Raw genomic sequence first — 14,505 nt, forward strand, 5'->3', positions numbered from 1 at the left:
TGGTATGTGGCCCAGCTAAGATTTAAATCCATATGAGTGGGGAATTACCTGGTGGTCCAGTGGTTAAGACCCCACACTTCCACTGCCAGGGGCATGGGTTCGATCCCTAGTTAGGGAACTAAGATCCCACAGGGTGTGGCCAAAAAAAAAAAGAAAATCATAAAAGAAAAATAAATAAACCTATATGTGTGGATTCAAAGCCTTTCCCCTATTTTCATGGCATCGCCTGTAGGCATAGGATAAAACTTTACGGATCTTTGTTAATTCATTCCTTCATTCTTTCCCCAACATTAGTTGGGTACCGGTTATGTTTCAGGTACTACACCTCATGTTACATTAAAAATAAAAGACCCAGAGCCCTTGCCGTCAAAGAATTTTCATTTTAAAAACATTTTTCTTGGAACCTCCCTGGTGGTCCATTGGTTATAACTCTGTACTTCCAATGCAGGGGGTGAGGGTTTGATCCTGGTGGAGGAGCTAAGATCCTACATGTCTCGCAGCCAAAAAAAACAAAACAGAACTTAAACAACAGAAACAATATTATAACAAATTCAATAAAGACTTTAAAAATGGTCCATGTCAAAAAAAAATCTTAAGAAAATACTTTATTAAAAACATTTTTCTCAACTACATGACCTTAACCATTCATTATACCTTGAGCCTTCTACAAGATCTTAAATTTCTACCCAAGCCTGTGGCAATCTTTTCCAGAGTTGCTGTGAACACCTCCTGCTTGGCAACTCTCTCTACGGGATTTGCCTAGTTTTTCTGCCCTGCTGCAGGCCCCTGCGCCTCGGAATTCAGTCTCTGCCTGTTCTGCTGGCTCTCCTGACCCATCTGGCAGCTGCGTGTCCCTCCTCTGATCTTTACTTGCTCCCCTTCTCCATCTAGCATCTGAGACCAGTCTCCAGGCTCTCCGAGCATCCACATCCATGACCCTTTACCACCTCTCCTGGGATGTCCCCAGTCAGGCAGTGGCACAAGCTTGCTGTAAGTGGGGAGTTTCTGTTTCAACAGGACTCAGACTGGGGGGCAGCGCTGATCTCCCTGGGGCGAGGGGAGCACAAGCAGGCCAGCTCCTGTGGCCGGCTCCTCTCGCCTGCAACAGGCTTTCCCGAAGGCTCTTCTTTTCCTTCTTGTGTCTCTGCTCTAGCCCATCAGGCTGCCCTTCACTGCAGTTAGCCCGATGGATCCTACTCATCTTATACTTTTCACTTTAGCATTGATTCTCCCTGACGCCCCCTCCCTGACCAGCTCGAGGATATGGTTCCCCCCACCCCTGCAGGCTCTGCTGGCTGACTTTTCCAACAGGAACCAAGAGTGTCTGAAGTGCCCTGAAGGGACTGTGTGGTATTGGGAGGTACCCCAGGGCCCAGTGCTGGCCGCATGGTGCGTGCATGCTCAGTTGCTAAGTCGTGTCCAACTCTTTACACTTGGCACTTAATTAACATTTGGGGAAGAAGGGCGGGAGGAAAGAGAGAAAAGGCAGGGATGGGAGGAGGAAGAAAGGGAGACAGAGGAAGGAAATGTGTCCTCCATTTCTCTTTTGGTCATTTGTACAGCATTTCATCATCTGAATTAAAGTTTATCATCTGACAGTTGCCATATCTCTAGAAACACTGCTTGCGGTGGGTCCTGGCTGAGCCTCGCTTCCGGCCGGTGACCTCACTCAAAGAAGCACTAACTGCACCACCACAAAAGAAATGACATCAAACAATGTACCAGGCCCCCTGCTAAGCATCTTCTGTGCATTATCTTATTCATCACCACAGTCAGCCAATGAGTAGATACTATCCTTGTTCCCATATAAGGAAACTGAAGCTTCCGAGGTGAAGAACCTTGCCAAGGTCACGTGGTTTGTAAACACCAGTGCTGGGATTCTAAATCAGGCCTCTAAATAGCCAAATGTATAGCCGTCCCACCAGCCTGTGTCTCTAAGGAAAGTTTGTACATTTTCATGTCCAGAAGGCACACAGAACAGAACAGCAGCCTGGATCCTAAAGAGGACACCTATCAACTTTGATTAATAAAAGGTCTTTAAAAAGCCACAAAAAAATGAGTCAACATGTGATAAACATGTTCTTACAGGAGCAAAGTAAAAGTCACCCCGGAATGGCATCTGCCTGCTTATTTGACTGGAGGTGGGAAGGGAGCAGGAAAGAAGGAAGAATGAAATAGCATCATATGCACAATTTGCCACCAAATTGATATAAAAAATTATAAAATGATCATTGCACCCAATCAGGGATGAAGGTCTCAAACAGACAAGGGTAAAGAAAACACTGCAGTAGTGAGGCTCTCGAGCAGAATCAGTTCCCAACAGCCTGATAAGGTCTGTCTCCAGTCATAGTACATGGGAGAGCCCCCTTACACTTGGTGGGGGAAACATTAGCACTTCCAAAAGGAGGGCGACGGAACTTTAACAGTGACGAAACAAGCTTCGCAAGAGTTGGTTTCAAAATTAAATGGCTTAATGATGTTCATTTTGAGTCCTGGTGCATTAAGATATAAAATGCTCTTCTGCATGCATTCCCACAGCCATTTCTCTGTTACACTGCACTGCACTGACAAGCCTATTGTGTTAGGAGGAAATAACACACAAAGGGAGGTGGGCTACCTGGGGACCTATCCTATGCAGTCCCTGTGACGTGCTTAAAATAATTCAAGGATTAATACAAAGAGACCAGGTCTTGCTTCTCTCCCCTGAAACACATCTGGTCTCCTGGAAAGGCAAGGATGAGTTTTCAGCTTTGAATGCTCAGCTTCAGAAACTCTCCGGCTTGGTTCTGCACATGTTAAATTTCAGACTGGTTTCCACTCTCAAGTGATTCATTCTCAGAGTGATTGGTCACTAGCTGGCTGACAGGTTATTTACTTGGATGCAGGCAGAAGGCAGCAAGACATCATAGGAACAATTTATTTCCAGTCCCTAGTTCTCAGATAGGAATCCATCTAAGCCATTCATGGGGCATTGTTTGCCAAAACGGCCCGCACCCTTTACTGATTTCTTGGCTTGTGGCTTTGCAGCTCCTCCCATCAAGAGATAAAGTTTATTTCACCTCCTGTTGAGTTTTGCGTCTGACTTTGACCAATAAAATGTAGCAAAAGTGATACTCTGCAGGTCTGAGCCCGGGCGTTTGTATTAAAAATGTAAAAATGTATTAAAAATTAAGAAAAGCTTGCATCCCGCCACTCATTTCCGTGGCCCCTGACTCCGCCATATGAACACACCCCAGCCGACTGAGGGCATGGGCCTCCACGTGGCCCAGAATGGCACAAACCCAAATGTCCCAACCAACATCAGCAAACCCATCCACCTGTCCACAGTTCATCACAGAGGCGGATGAAGGGGCCCTGCCAAGACCAGAACTACCCAGCTGAGCCGCAACTAAACTGTCAACCCATAGAGTCATGAGTTAACCAAACGGCTGTTGTGTCAAACCTCTAAGCTTGTTGTTTGTTTTTTAATGCACAATAGTTAACTGACATAACATCTCAAAATTCATTCTGCTATTGTAGCAAGCCTGAAAACTGTCCCTCTCCAACACTGAGAGTGGGGGAGTCCAGGCTGTGTGCTCAAAATCTGTGACCTGGACTCAAATGAGTGACCATGGGCTCAAAATCTGCGCCTCTGGAGTAAACATTGGAGCTTCTATGGAACAGAGCTCAGAATGCTCTATGAATAAGATCACATCCAGGTGCAAAACGTAAGCTGGAAGCATGGCATGTAAACACCAGGCACCAGTGAATATTCCTGAGGGTGTGTGGGGGTCAGGAGTGGGAAGCAGGCACGAGGGGGAAGACAGATGAAGCTGACTCCCAGAAGCTGCCTCATTTGCCGGGCGTGCTCTCCGAGTGCAGACACCATGCCTGCCGTGCTCACCAGAACCTCACTCCTTGGAGGAGCTCAACGACTGTTTGCAGAGTGAATACATGCACGTCCATCCTTAGGACTTGTTTCTCTGCATCTGCAGCTGAGTGGACAGGAAGCGTGGGGCTTTCTTTCTAGAGAAGACACACTTAAATGATCAAAGGATCCAGTCAGTTCAGTTTACTCACTCAGTCCTGTCTGACTCTTTGCAACCCCATGGGCTGCAGCACACCAAGGTTCCTTGTCCATCACCAACTCCCAGAGCTTACTCAAACTCATGTCCATCAAATCAGTGATGCCATCCAACTATCTCATCCTCTGTCATCCCTTTCTCCGCCTGCCTTCAATCTTTCCCAGCATCAAGGGTTTTTCTAATGAGTTGGCACTTCACATCTGGTGGTGAAAGTATTAGAGTTTCAGCTTCAGCATCAGTCCTTCCAATGAACATTCAGGACTGATTTCCTTTAAGATTGACTGGTTTGATCTCCTTGTAGTCCAAGGGACTCTTAAGAGTCTTCTCCAACACCGCAGTTCAAAAGCATCAATTCTTTAGCACTCAGCTTTCTTTATAATCCAACTCTCACATCCTTACATGACCACTGGGAAAACCACAGCCTTGACTAGATGGACCTTTGTTGGCAAAGTAACATCTCTGTTTTTTAATACGCTGTCTAGGCTGGTCATAGGTTTTTTTCCAAGGAGCAAATAAATGTCTTTTAATTTCATGGCTGCAGTCACCATCTACAGTGATTTTGGAGCCTTAAAAAAATAAAGTCTCTCACTGTTTCCCCATCTATTTGCCATGAAGTGATAGGACTGGATGCCATGATCTTAGTTTTCTGAATGTTGAGCTTTAAGCCAATTTTTTTTCACTCTCCTCTTTCACCTTCATCAAGAGGCTCTTTAGTTCCTCTTCACTTTCTGCCATAAGGGTGGTATCATCTGCATATCTGAGGTTATTGATATTTCTCCTGGCAGTCTTGATTCCAGCTTGTGCTTCATCCAGCTCAGCCTGCATATAAGTTAAATAAGCAGGGTGACAATATACAGCCCTGATGTACTCCTTTCCCTGATTTGGAACCAGTCTGTTGTTCCATGTCTGGTTCTACTACATTAAGACAAATTAAGAAATGTTTGTATTGTGCTACCTCTGGTTGCTTCCTATGAGGTGGTAGGGTTCTACTCACATAATAAATAAGAAGCCACTTAATTCTCTTAAAAGCCATATGAGGTAGGCATGCATTTTATTCACATGTCTGCCATGAAGAGCAGAGGCATGCGGTATTTGCCCAATGACATGCAGCCAGCAAGTGGCAGAAGAAGGAGCCTGGCTCTCAAGTCTGCCTGCTGGCACTTCCTCACACTGCCTGCCCTAAAGTCATCACCATGAACACAGAGGTTCTAGGAAGTGCTTATGTCAGCCCCTCTTTCTGTAGATGTGGAAATGGAGCCAAAGACTTACATGACTAGCTCAGAATCATACCAGAGGATGGACAAAAATTTACGTCTCCTGACACGCAGCTTGGCGTTTTCTCCTCAATACCACACTGAGGATGTGAAGAGCTATTTCACAGGCTTCTTTATTTTTGAAAGGATTCAGAATTTTGAGACATTTTGAACTCTGACTCTCGAACCCAGGAAGGAGTGGAAACTGACCGTAAGAATGCTAGGGAGGAGAAAGGATACAAGAAGGAGGAAGTGACTGAACCTTCCAGCCACATCACAGCAGAACGCAGTCCCACTCAGAGACTGAAATCTACTGGGGATTCCAGAAGCCTCCGGGACTCACGTTTTTATCTAGTGTGTGTGTAGAGGCATCTGGGGGACTAGTACAGAGCTTCTCAAGCATTAATGTGCCTATAATTTACATGTGCATCTGATGAAAATGCAGATTCTGGTAAAGTGCCGCAGGGCGCTTGGGATTCCAACAAACACCTAGCTGATGCCACTGCTGCTCAGGTGTGAAAAAGAAGCCTTAGCTGGACTCTTCAAATAAGATCTAAGGTCCTGGTGCAGACAAACGGTATTTAGGGACAGAGACAGCCTGAAAGTGAAGACCTAAAATATGATCAGAGGCCCTTCAAAACTCTAGGTGCATGAGATATATTCACATACATATTAATTTAAAAATTAATAATATTTCAAAAAGGAGAAAATACCCTTAGACACTGTTAACATTGCATAAAGAAAGGCAGCCAGTTTTGTGTGCCTTGTGTTGTCATATGATAGGAAATACCCAACATCGTCTATGGAATATTCTTGCCAAAAATCACAACTGGAATCAGAGCGGGTGTTTAAATCTAACTACCAGCTACAACTGTGGGTAAGAATCCCTTAGAAGAAATGGAGTAGCCATCATAGTCAACAAGAGTCCGAAATGCAGTCAGATCAGATCAGTTGCTCAGTCGTGTCCGACTCTTTGCGACCCCATGAACTGCAGCACGCCAGGCCTCCCTGTCCATCACTAACTCCTGGAGTTCACTGAGACTCACGTCCATCGAGTCAGTGATGCAGTACTTAGGTGCAGTCTCAAAAACGACAGAATGATCTCTGTTCGTTTCCAAGGCAAACCATTCAATATCACAGTAATCCAAGTCTATGCCCCAACCGGTAATGCTGAAGAAGCTGAAGTTGAATGGTTCTATGAAGACCGACAGGACCTTCCAGAACTAACACCCAAAAAGACGTCCTTTTCATTATAGGGGACTGGAATGCCAAAGTAGGAAGTCAAGAGATATCTGGAGTAACAGGGGAATTTGGCCTTGGAGTACAAAATGAAGAAGCTCAAAGGCTAACAGAGTTTTGCCAAGAGAACTCACTGGTCATAGCAAATACCCTCTTCCAACAACACAAGAGAAGACTCTACACATGGACATCAGCAGATTGTCAATACCGAAATCAGACTGATTATATTCCTTGTAGCCAAAGATGGAGAAGCTCTATACAGTCAGCAAAAATAAGACCGGGAGTGGACTGTGTCTCAGATCATGAACCCCTTATTGCCAAATTCAGACTTAAATTGAAGAAAGTAGGGAAAACCACTAGACCATTCAGGTATGACCTAAATCAAATCCCTTACAGTTATACTATGTAAGTGAGAAATAGATTCAAGGGATTAGATCTGATAGACAGAGTGCCTGAAGAACTTCAGACAGAGGTTCATGACCTTGTGTTCGTGACCTTGTACAGGAGACAGGGATCAAGACCATCCCCAAGAAAAAGAAATGCAAAAAGGCAAAATGCTTGTCTGAGAAGGCCTTACAAATAGCTGAGAAAAAGAAGAGAAGCCAAAGGCAAAGGAGAAAAGGAAAGATATACCCATTTGAATGCAGAGTTCCAAAGAATAGAAAGGAGAGATTAGAAAGCCTTCCTCAGTGATCGATGCAAAGAAATAGAGGAAAACAATAGAATGGGAAAGACTAGAGATCTCTTCAAGAAAATTAGAGATACCAATGGAACATTTCATGCAAAGATGGTCTCAATAAAGGACAGAAGTGGTATGGACCTAACAGAAGCAGAAGATATTAAGAAAAGGTGTCAAGAATACACAGAAGAACTATACAAAAAACTTCTTCAGAACCCAGATAATCACGATGGTGTGGTCACTCATCTAGAGCCAGACATCCTGGAATGGGAAGTCAAATGGGCCTTAGGAAGCATCACTATGAACAAAGCTAGTGGAGGTGATGGAATTCCAGTTAAGCTATTTCAAATCCTAAAAGATGATGCTGCGAAGGTGCTGCACTCAATATGCCAGCAAATTTGGAAAACTAAGTGGTGGCCACAGGACTGGAAAAGGTCAGTTTTCATTCCAACCCCAAAGAAAGGTGATGCCAAAGAATGTTCAAACTACCACACAATTGCACTCATTTCAAATGCTAGCAAAGTAATGCTCAAAATCCTTCAAGCCAGGCTTCAGCAATATGTGAACTGTGAACTTCCAGATGTTCAAGCTGGATTTAGAAAAGGCAGAGGGACCAGAGATCAAATTGCCAACACCTGTTGGATCATCAAAAAAGCAAGACAGTTCCAGAAAAACATCTACTTCTGCTTTATTGACTATGCCAAAGCCTTTGACTGTGTGGATCACAACAAACTGTGGAAAATCCTTCAAGAGATGGGAATACCAGACTATCTGACCTGCCTCCTGAGAAATCTGTACACAGGTTAGGAAGCAACAGTTAGAACCAGACATTGAACAACAGATAGGTTCCAAATCAAGGAAAGGAGTATGTCAAGGCTATATATTGCCACCCTGCTTATTTAACTTATATGCAGACTACATATTGCAAAATGCCAGGCTGGATGAAGCACAAGCCGGAATCAAGACTGCTGGGAGAAATATCAATAACCTCAGATATGCAGATGACACCACCCTTATGGCAGAAAGAGAAGAAGAACTAAAGAGCCTCTTGATGTAAGTGAAAGAAGAGAGTGAAAAAGTTGGCTTAAAGCTCAACATTTAGAAAACTAAGATCATGGCATCTGGCATGCCACTTCATGGCAAGTAGATGGGGAAACAATGGAAACGATGAGAGACTTTATTTTGGGGGGGGGGGGTTCCAAGATCACTGCAGTTGGTGACTACAGCCATGAAATTAAAAGCTGTTTGCTCTTTGGAAGAAAAGTTATGACCAACCTAGACAGCGTAGTTAAAAGCAGAAACGTTACTTTACCGAAAAAGGTCCATCTAGTCAAAGCTATGGTTTTCCAGTAGTCATGTATGGATGTGAGAGTTGGACTATAAAAAAAAGCTGCTCTTGCTGCTGCTGCTGCTAAGTTGCTTCAGTTGTGTCCGACTCTGTGTGACCCCATAGATGGCAGCCCACCAGGCTCCTCTGTCCCTGGGATTCTCCAGGCAAGAACACTGGAGTGGGTTGCCATTTCCTTCTCCAATGCATTGCCATTACCTTATCCAAAGAAAGCTGAGTGCTGAAGAATCGATGCTTTTGAACTGTGGTGTTGGAGAAGACTCTTGAGAGTCCCTTGGACTGCAAGGAGATCCAACCAGTCCTAAAGGAAAGTCCTAAAGGAAATCAGTCCTGAATATTCATTGGAAGGACTGATGCTGAAGCTGAAACTCCAATCCTTTGGCCACCTGATGTGAAGAACTGACTTACTAGAAAAGACCATGATGCTGGGAAAGACTAAAGGCAGGAAGAGAAGGGGACAACAGAGAATGAGATAGTTGGATGGCATCACCAACTTGATGTACATGAGTTTGAGTAAGCTCTGGGGGTTGGTGATGGACAGGGAAGCCTGGCATGCTACAGTCCATGGGGTCACAAAGAGTCGGATACAACTGAGTGACTGAACCAAACTGAGCTGAACCAGTTTAGAGAAAACACCAGGGAAAAGAGGACCCAGATGTGAGAAATCCTACGGAACAAAAACCTGACTTATTCAACAATATTATGCCATGGAAAAGAAGAATAGAAAATTAGAAGTCTCTTGAGAGACTTAATGTAATATAAGGACCTTGCTTGGATACTGATTCAAACGAAGTGTAAGAAAAAAGGTTTCTGAAAAAAATCTAGAAAATTTTACTACTAACTAGATATTTGATGATGCTAAGGAATTAGCATTTTAACTGTAAAACATTTTTTAAATCTGTTTTTGGACATAGATGTTGCTGAAATATTTGCTGCGAAACAATCTGATATCATTCATTGATGGCTGGGGGAGAACTATACTGGGGCACAGAAAAAAATAGATTGGCAGAGAGATATGCCTTGAAGCTTGTGATGGGAAGGTTGGGAGATCTTATATACTAGTTTCTCTATTTTTCTGTTTGTTTAAAACTTTCCAATTTCAAGTTTGTAAATACATATATCAGCAAGAAAAGAAAAAGAGAGAGAGAGAATTGAGAAGGAGGAGGCTAGAGGAGAGAGAGAAGTGCTCAGAGGGGCTCACCTCACACCCAACTACTCTTCAAAACAAGAAGATTCAGTGAACTGTCAATTCCAATCTCAATACCAAGATTTGTGAGATCCCAGGATGTATTACTGAAATGGTGAAAGTTAAATCTGAAAAATAATAAAGAAGAACAACAAAAGGAAAAAGAGGAGATTGCCAGGCCCCACTAAGGGTGGGCTGCTGAAAACCCCTCCTTCTATATTATGGCTTCCGGACAGGCCTGTCAGTGACCCCAGCGATATAAGGCCTCTGGATCCAGCAGAGCATTTGTCAATGTCTCTTGTGATCTCTGTAAAGAAGGTGGAAATTGTAGTTCGGGTGAGAGCTTGGCAGGGTGGATTGATGGCAGATGGAACATCCAGCCACAGGAGGAGCCTGTGTTGGGCTGGGGCAGCGCTTCAGCCGAAGCAGAGGGACTCCTGTTCAAGATGCTCTTGTTCCTCATGACGACAGATGAAGATATACAAGTTGTGCCGGTCAAAGTGACAGAAGACAGAAAATCTAAAGGACCACCTTTGAATACCTTTGATGACAGAGTGATTATTGCAACACATCTCAACATGCTACAACAGAAGCTATGTTAGCAAGCTGAAATGTAACAGTATTTATTATCAAACAGCCAATCAGGGGAGTCAAGATGCAGAAAAGGCCAAAGCCTGTGGCTGATACACATGTGTGGGAGGGAAAGACTGCCTGTGGACCAGGTGCGCTTAGGGCCCTTGTAAGATACAGATGACTATAGTCCTCCTCTGGTTGGAGAAACACTGACTTGAAGATTTTCTCTTACTGTAAATTCCACAGGAGTCAATTATCTAAGCAGCTGCCAACACTGATTTGATTTTAACATACATTAAAACAATTACTTTCCAGAAGAGTGGATGAACACAGTCATGGCATCTAGCATTTAGTAAGCGCTTACTATATGTGACATCATGCTAGGGACTACACACACGTTATCTTGCTACTAGAGACACTACACTCAGTCGTGTTCGACTCTTTGTGGCCCCATATACTGTAGCCCACCAGACTCCTCTGCCCAGTGGATTTTCCAGGCAAGAATACTGAAGTGGGTTGCCATTTCCTACTCCAGGGGATCTTCCCAACCCAGGGATTGAACCCATATCTCTTGTGTCTCCTCGTCGGCAAGAGGATTCTTTACCACCAGCACCAGCTGGGAAGCCCTGGTTTCTCTGAAGGTGGAATGATACTTCTGCCACTGAAGTTATCAGGCATGGTCTGTCAGAACCTTTCAAGGGACTGGTAGAATAAACTACCTGTTTAGGTCTTTTGCCCACTTTTTGATTGCACTGTTTTTCTGGTGTTGAGGTATATGGGCTGCTTGTATATTTTGGAAATTAATCCTTTGCCAGCTGTCTCATTTGCTTTTATTTTCTCCCATTCGGAAGGTTGTTTTTTCACCTTGTTTATAGTTTCCTTTGTTGTGCAAAAGCTTTTAAGTTTAATTAGGTCCCACTTGTGTTTTTTTTTTTTTTAATTTTCATTCCTTTGGGAGGTGGGTCACAGAGGATCTTGAAGAGATTTCTGCCTATGTTTCTTCTATGAGTTTTATAATTTCCAGTCTTATATTTAGGTCTTTAAACCATTTTGAGTTTATCTTTGTGTATGGTGGTAGGAAGTTTCATTCTTTTACATGTAGCTGCCCAGTTCTCCCAGCACCACTTATGGAAGAGACTATCTTTTCTCCCTTGTATATTCTTACCTCCTTTGTCAAAGATAAGGTGCCGACAGGTGTGTGGGTTTATCTCTGGGCTTTCTATCTTATCCAATACAACTCAATACCAGAAAAAAACCAACCCAATCAAAAAGTGGGCAAAATATCTAAACAGACACTTTTCCAAAGGAGACATACAAATGGCTAATAAAAACATGAGAAGATGCTCAACACTGATTATTATTAGAGAAATGCAAATCAAAATTACAATGAGTTGCCACCTCACACTGGTCAGAATGTCATCATCAAAAAATCCACAAACAATAAAAGCTGGAGAGGGTGTGGAGAAAAGGAAACCCTCTTGCACTGTTGGTGGGAGTGTAAATTGATACAGCCACTATGGAAGACAGTATGGAGATTCCTTAAAAAAGCTAGGAATAAAATTGCCGTCTGACCCAATAATCACACTACTAGGCATATACCCTAAGGAAACCACAGTTGAAAAAGACACATGTACCCAATGTTTACTGCAGCACTATTTACAATAGCTAGAACATGGAAGCACCCTGTCCATCAACGGATGAATGGATAAAGAAGCTGTGGTACATATATATAATGGAATTTTACTCAGCCATAAAAAGGAATGCATTTGAGTCAATTCTAATGAAGTGGTTGAACCTCAAGATTATTATACAGGGTGAATGTGAAAGTCAGTCAGTTGTGTCTAACTCTTTGCAACCCCATGGACTGTAGCCTGCCAAGCTCCTCTGTCCATGGAATTCTCTAGGCAAGAATACTGGAGTGGGTGGCCATTCCCTTCCCCAGGGGATCTTCCCAACCCAGGCATGAAATCCAGGTCTTCCGCATTGCAGGCGGATTCTTTACTGTCTGAGCCACCAGGGAAGCCCAGCAATACTGACGTGGGTACCCTGTCCCTTCTCCAGGGGATCTTCCTGACGCAGGAATCAGACCAGGGTCTCCTGCACTGCAGGCAGATTCTTTATCAGCTGAGATACCCTACAGAGTGAAGTAAGTCAGAAAGAGAAAAACAAATATCGTATATTAACACACACACACACACATATATATATGGAATCTAGAAAGATGGCATTAATGATCCTACTTGCAAGGCAGAAATGGAGTGCAGACAGAGAAAACAGACTTATGGACATGGAAGGCAGGGAGGAAGAAGAGGGTGGGACGAATGGAGAGAGTCGCATGGAGACATATACACCACCATATGTAAAATAGACAGTCATGGGAATTTGATGCATGACTCGGGGAACTCAAACCAGGGCTCTGTAACAACCTAGAGGGGTGGGATGGAGTGAGCCGTAGGAGAGAAGTTCACGAGCAAGGGACCACATGTATACCTATGGCTGATTCATGTTGATGTTTGGCAGAAACCATGCTGTGACCAATTATCCTTCCATTAAAAAAACCAAAACACCCAACTATCTGATCCCTCTGGTTGAGTGTATCCAGACATCTGCTAAGGGGACCAACTTATGGACCAATGGCTAGAGCAGGAAATCTTCATGAGAAGCAGGAAGGCCAGAGTCCTGGGCAGAGGTAAAATTTTAAACTTCATAAAAATGTAAAGAGCATGAGACCCAGAATGCCAGGAGATTGGCTCAATCTAGCAGAGACTGGAAATGGACACTCAAGTTGGAGGTTGGAAAAAGAGAGTTTGTAGTCAGAAAATAGGAAATAAAGAAAAGTAACGGAGAGCTGGATCTCAAGGTTTGGAGAGTGGGTGGAGGATGGCAGAAGAGGCCTCAACAGTAAAAACACACCGCGACGACTGTATGCAGGGTACCGGGTGTGCCGGAGGAGCGAGGAAGCACGCCGGAAAGAAGTCAGCCCGGTCTCGAACAGGAAGCTGACAGAAACACTGAAGCATCGAGTGAAGGATACGGATTAGTGTGAACAGTCAGGCTCCTTCTGAAGCTAAGACTGTTGGTTTGCATGCCGGGAGTCACGTGGTAAAGGACGATCAGTCTGCAGGTAATTAAAATCAGAAGTGCTCCTCATGTTCCTCTGCATGCTATATGAGTCTTGACAGAGTGAGGATGTTTCTGCCCTCAGATAAATTCTAATGAACAGCAATCCCTGAGTGCCGGCTTCAGGCCATGATGACACTTGCGCAGGGAAGCAGGCTCCATGGTCTTACACATCGGCTCACCACTTGGTTTTGAAAACGTTCATTTCATAATTAAAATCCATGTCTGATAAACAACCCAGCACTAAGGAACCATAGCATGTGTCTACCAGGCTGGTAAAGTGAAAGTGAAAGTGAAGTGAAGTCACTCAGTTGTGTCCAACTCTTTGCAATCCGTGGACTGTAGCCCACAAAGCTCCTCAGTCCATGGGATTCTCCAGGTAAGAATAGTGGAGTGTGTTGCCATTTCCTTCTCCAGGAAAACTGAGTTTGATACATAGAAATCACCTTACATTTATCTATCTATCCATCCATCCATCTATCCATTCATCCAGGCTACTGGGGTACATTATGATAAAATAATACAGACAAAAAGTTGAGATAAAACTGGTGATGAATGCACGTATAACTCAATAAAGGAAGCTTCATCTTGGATCCTCAAAAGGACAAGGGCATTGGCTGCGTTTGTGGCAAGTCAGTTAGTCAAGTGAGTCACTGACCTCATGAGGGGGATGAAAAAATAGATGGAACTGTAGTGATCTTTCAGAGACCCAGAATGACCCAGTTTGACTAATCAGATAGCAGGTCTATTTTGTACTCAAAGAGACAGGCCACACTAAATCATCATGCCTGGGGCCTTCACCATTAGCCATCAGGGGCTGGTCCTTCCCTATTGTTTATGGAGTGGCCAGTGAGCCAGACCTCTCAGATGTACACAGAACATTAATCTAGGAAAGGATATGAAATTTAAACCCACATTAAGATACAGGTCAGTTGGTGGGGAGTATGATTCATGCCCTCAGCTTAAAACCTTTCAGGAGCAACGCAGGTAGACCGTGGAATCTGTTATCCTACACCCCTTGATGTTGGCCCTCCTGTGATGCA

Source organism: Bos taurus, chromosome 22 (assembly GCF_002263795.3).
Source record: "Bos taurus isolate L1 Dominette 01449 registration number 42190680 breed Hereford chromosome 22, ARS-UCD2.0, whole genome shotgun sequence".
Classification (NCBI taxonomy): Eukaryota; Metazoa; Chordata; class Mammalia; order Artiodactyla; family Bovidae; genus Bos; species Bos taurus.